We start from the raw sequence: 6,000 nt of genomic DNA, 5'->3' as shown, positions 1-6,000 counted from the left end.
GTGTTGTTGACCTAATTTCCTCCCTCTCCTCCTGTGTTGATTGCCAAGTTGATTCTCTTTTTGATCCTCTATTTAATGTTGCTCATCAACCCATAAATTCACATCATTGTGGTTCTGTCTAACTTAGAGATATTTCTTCTATATCTTTTAACAAATTTGATTCTATCACTTCTCATGAATCTTCTGTTGCAAAGGACCAACTCACTGGTATGTGTTCATCTGATGTGAATCTTGTGGGTCACTCTGAACCTTCACCTTTTGTGGATTAGAAGGATTCCCCAATTAGGAAGTTGGATAAAGCTTCTATTGTTCAAACTCCTTCATTCCCTAAGATTAAGATAACTACAATTAAAACTTGAGGCAGAAAGTCTAGCATGACTAAGGATTTGGAAGAAATAGAGGTTGGTGTTCAGTCAACTATGGATGGAAATTTCTCCACTTTAAAAAGGTGTTTGATAAGGAGAACTAAGGGTTCTCCTTATCCACAATGAGGACCCTCTCCTAGAATGTCAGAGGCATTAATGCCTCTACCAAGAGAAATAGAATTAAAAAAAGACTTGATTCTTCCCAATGTGATGTTATTCTTCTTCAAGAAACTAAATTATCTACTAATAATTTTAACACCTCTGTGGGTAAATGGACTACCTGGCAGAGTACCTCTATCCCTGCTAATGGTGCTTTTGGTGGTCTCACTATTTTATGGGATGCTAAAAAAGTTTCATTATTTCCTCTCCAAGCTGGATCCAACTGGTAGTTAGATAGTATTAAGCATTTATATATATCTTTTTTTCTTGTAAACCTATATGGGCCCACTTCATCACTAGCTAAATTGCACCTTTGGTAATCATTAATAAACATTATTCAACAATTCCCCAATTCTAAATTCCTCTTAGCTGGGGATTTTAATGCTACGTTGGGTCCAAATGATAAGAAAGAGAGAATTACTCCTCCCAATCATGTCATATTTGACTTTAATAATTTCATTCAGGATAATGACCTATTTGACATTCTACCTTCAAATGGATCTTAAACTTATACTAATCGTAGATCCATTTTTTTCAAATTGTTGTTAGGCTTGATAGATTTCTTTTCTCGCGATTTTGGAAATCAAAAAATTTCTCTTTATCTTTGGATATCTTGCCATTTTTTGATTATGATCAATATCCTATCCAGTTACTAATTGATTCTTCCAATATTTCTATGTCAAATCCTTGAAAATCTTCCTTTAAATTTGAATAAGTTTGGTTTAGACATCCTCTTTTTCATTCTCTTTTGAAGCAATGGTAGCTATTTGCTCCTTATGAGGATGGAACAATGATGTACCAATTTTTCAAAAAAATGCAATTTGTCAATATTATGATTAAAACCTAGAATGTTAATTGTTGGTCATTTTTGCTTTCTTGCCAGAATCACCACATTTGAATTCAACGTAGTAACATTTACAAGTTTTAAATATTCAAATATTCAAAAGGGGCACAAAATACTTTATGCTAACCTTATGATATTTCTTCCCTGCTCATTTTAATGTTTCTGTGGGCCCACAAGTCCCCATCGTTAGATCTTCGAAGATCAACAGTTGGCGCTATCTTGCTATGGGAAGTTGCATGCTGTTTTTCCATAGAGACATAGCGCCTTTTGGCCATGTGTTAGGTGGGTCCTCCTTTTCCTTGTTGTTTCTCCGGTGCCAGGTTTTGATAGATCCCCCAGAGGGCACTATGGCGCTATCGAAAAATTTGTGTTCCTTGCTGTTAGCGACATAGCGCCCAGACAAAAAGTGATACTGTAGCAACATCAGAAGGAAGGTGGGTCCCAAGTATGCCCCGTCAAATATCAGTGATGAAATTTGGCACACATTGGCAATTGGTCAAATTTTTTTCATTGGCTAAGGTATGACTGTGTAGAAAGTGGGTCCTACTTCCCTTGGCAAGCCGCAAATGAGGACTTGTCAGATAGGTTGGCACGTGGCCAATTCTTATCGGTTGGTATATTGATAGGTCGGATCCATCTTGCTCGCCACCAGATATCAAAAAATTGACGGTGGGTGCTATCTTGCTATGGAAAGCTGCGAGGATATTACCCATGGCGACATAGCGCCTCGACGACATGTGGCAGGGTGGGGCTGAGTGTTATGAAACCACAGGGATGGTACTAGATTGGGCTGAGTCAGATGTCAGGTGTGTTGAGTTGGTTCGTGGGCCCAGAAGTTTTAAAGGCAAAGCGCAGTAATACAACAAGTCTTCATGATTGTTAGATCAATCTAGATTAATGGTGGGTGCTATCTTGCTATGGGAAGTTGCGAGGATATTATCCATAGCAACATAGCACCTCAGCAACGCGTGGCATAGACGACATCATGGGCCCGCCCTTCTCCAAAGTAATATTATGGCTCATCCTCAGTGGCAGTTGTCAGGTGGGTCATAGCACAATGGTGATATTTCATTGGTCCACTCAGCCAACTCGGTGTGCAGTCATGCATTTTTGTTGATCACCATAGATCTAAGGAAATCGACGATAGGCACTATCTCGCTATGGAAAGCTGCGAGGATATTACCCATAGCAACATAGCACCATTGTGCCACATGGATCAGTGGGGCCAAGTCACACCAAGATGAAGATGCCAGGTGATTGCCAATTGGTTCGTAGGCCCAGAAGTTTCTTTTAAGGAGATAGCGCAGTAATATGGCGAGTCTTCACGATCGTCAAATCAATCTAAATCCATGGTGGGTGCTATCTCGCTATGGGAAATTGCTCAGAGGATACGCATAGCGACATAGCACCTCGGTGACATGTGTCCCAGTGGGTCTGGTGGAGGCAGTAATGGTTAGATGCGCTGGCAGTTAATGTGACCACCATAGTTGGAGTTTGAGGAATTAGTGCAGTTAGTAAAGAAAGATTGGTCAACCTCGGGAAGACCTTGTTTGGTGGCAAAGTGAAAAGAGATCGTTGGTCCACGTGGCTCATTTCGATGCCAGGGTTATGTTGACTTGCTGACCACGCTGGTTCATGAATTGGGAACAGGGGATACTGAGGTTTTTTGTGAATCTGTTCTTCATGATCAATTCCAACCACCAAAAGTGAATGTGAAGCATGCAAAGACATTCTACCACCCCAATCTAATATATCTACTTGGTCAGAGCACAGTTATAGCGCCACCTCTATCTTCTCAAGGCCTTGTTTTAGTTAACAGTCAGATTTTGTGGTACCTAAAGCTATACTTAGATCAAACTTCTTCAGATCCCCATGATTTTTCTTGGTAGAGCCTTGATGGCGGTGGTTGCGGGATAGTTTTGGAGGGAAAATCTCAGTTATGCCTAAACTATAAAGGCAATTTTTGTGAATTTTGTAAGGGTCGACCTTTCTTTGTTTTCTCTGTTATTGCTCTGCAGATTCTCAGTGTAAATTCCCCTGTGCCTCTGAACTACATGATTTTCTACCTTATCTCTTTTAGCCATTGGTATGAAAGTACAAGAACTCTTTGCCTCTTACTGGTGTTTTGTAGAGATCTATGATCTGCATGACTGTATCTCCTTGGCCTATGAATGATAATATAAGTGAATCTCTCTTTCCTTATGTCATTCATCTTGGTCTTCTAATCTGCATGTGATTAGTAGATTAAAGAAAATTTGAATGTGTATATCCTTAGTTTCATTCTGGTTCAATAGTGCATATATGGGCAGAGATTGGTCTGAACACTCTATTTTGGTGCATCACCTCTTTAGATTAGATTAGGTAGATTTGCTTTCATGCTCTCCTTCTCCCTTTTCCTCTCCAAGAGTAGTTAGGTGCATCCTGATAGTAAGAGGAATTCGACCTTCTCCGGAGACTCAACCTCATAGTTCAAGTCCCACAGCTTGGAGGTTGTTTCCATGTTTCACTAGGTTGTCCTCATGTATAGGCTTTGGACAAGGGTGCAAACCTCAGTGACAACATTAATGTTTTAAAAACATCTTAGACCAAAAGTCAAAATTGGAGAAGGATTTGGCTGAGATTAACCATCATATCATTTCCAATGGATTAGATCCTTAATCTTATGACACAGAGAAACATCTACAGGTTGAGTGAACTGAACTTTGTGCTAGAGAAGAAGAATATTGGAGGCAAAATGCTCGTGAGTTTTGGCTACAACTTTGTGATTAGAACACTAAGTTTTTTCATGCCTCAACTAAACATAAGACTGCAATTAAGTCAATTTTTTTTTTTATTAAAGATGAAAATGGAAACATATTCTTTGATTTTGAGAATATTAAGTTGCATGGGGTTAGGTTCTTTACAAACTTGTTATCTCCCCCCCCGCCATCCCCTCAACTTGATGATAATATTGTGGATGACCTTCTTGTTGCAATCCCTCCTTTTGTCATAGCCTATGACAATCTTATTCCAAGGGCACCTTATACCCTTTCAGAAGTCAAAAATATAGTTATTTTCTTGAGCCCCCAATAAAGCGCCTGGCCTAGATGGTTTTACTAGGTTTTTTTTCAAAAGACTTTGGATGCTATTTGCTTTGACCTTTTGGCTTTTATGGAGGAGTCTAGGAAGAATTCAGCTATGTTAAAGTGTTTTAATACTATGAATCTGTCCTTATTCCTAAGAATTTTGACCCTCAAACTTTTACTTATTTTTGTCCAATCTATCTCTGCAACACCATATACAAGATCATCACTAAAGCCATTTGCTTACACTTACATCATATTATCCCAAGAATTATTTTCCAAGATCAAGGTGGCTTTATTCTTGGTAGGGACACTACTGAAGGGGCTATTCTTGCCCATGAAACCTGTGATGACCCCTTTCTCAGAGGCTATCAACAATCAAAGTCTGACAATTATTAAAGCTAAGTATGTATATAAATGTGTGTGTGTGTGTGTGTGTGTGTGTGTGTGTGTGTGTGTGTGTGTGTGTGTGTGTGTGTGTGTGTGACATAACACTTATAAAGATTGATATTCTTTAATCCCAATTTCTTATATCCTTCTTATACCATCCCAAGGAGAGTGTGGATTTAGTTATCATAGGGTGCTTGACACCAGAATTCCTCTGGTTTTACTCTGCCTCTCCCCACACAAAACCATCTACAACTCCCCATAGTATAATGAAGGAACAAATAATTAGATAAATCATTTTGATCACTATATAAATGTATTGCATTCTAATTAAATACATTAAATCATACCATATTATATAATCATTGTGCTCAACATAATTCATACAAAATATGTTACAAGGTGCCCAATTTATTCATTATTTATAAATAGCATGAGCATTGTCCCATATATCACATTATCTATATGTTGGACTATATGGATACTTAACATTGGTCGACGGGTCACAAGGTCTTACCTTATCAACACCTTGATATTCTAGTCGAACCTGTTGATTGATTCCATGTGGAGCGACTTCCAATCGAAGCTCTAGATCCTTCCAATAGAACCAGCAGTCGATGATTTGGACTCGTTGCTTACCTTATCAATTTGGTATTACATCCAATAATTTATCTATTGTTAGACATATCAGACATGTATACAAGTTGAATCCTTTTAAATAAACTTCTTTTTGATGGCAATATATACTATAAGGTAATCTTCTTGGATGCCGACAAAGGATTTTAATTATGAATATATATCTTTATGATTGTCCTCCCCCGTCCGTGATGGTACCAACTTTTATTAATCTAACACCACTGCCAACTCGTACTCAAGTCTCTTGATGCCACAACTAATGCTAAGATATTTTGGTTTTTCCTTGTTTGATTTCTTATTCGATAAAATCAAATTGTAATCCTTCCTTGGGTATCTACCTTACTTAGTCAAATCATAGTCATCGATGGCCATATAAACCTTATCGTAATCTTCTTCGACGCTGATGAAGGATACCAATTCTGAATATGTCTTAACGATTGTCTTTCCTTTTTGTTCCCTAATGTGACATTATTGTACCCTATAGATAGGCTATCGTGGAAATGAAAGGCATGTCTGTTCAAAAAATTATGTCTCCTCAGCTGTCGAC

The sequence above is a fragment of the Cupressus sempervirens genome, chromosome 3 (assembly GCF_028749045.1).
Source record: "Cupressus sempervirens isolate cs-2001-9-10 chromosome 3, ASM2874904v1, whole genome shotgun sequence".
Lineage (NCBI taxonomy): Eukaryota > Viridiplantae > Streptophyta > Pinopsida > Cupressales > Cupressaceae > Cupressus > Cupressus sempervirens.
The sequence above is the reverse complement of the archived record's forward strand: the minus strand, read 5'-3'. Positions refer to the sequence as shown.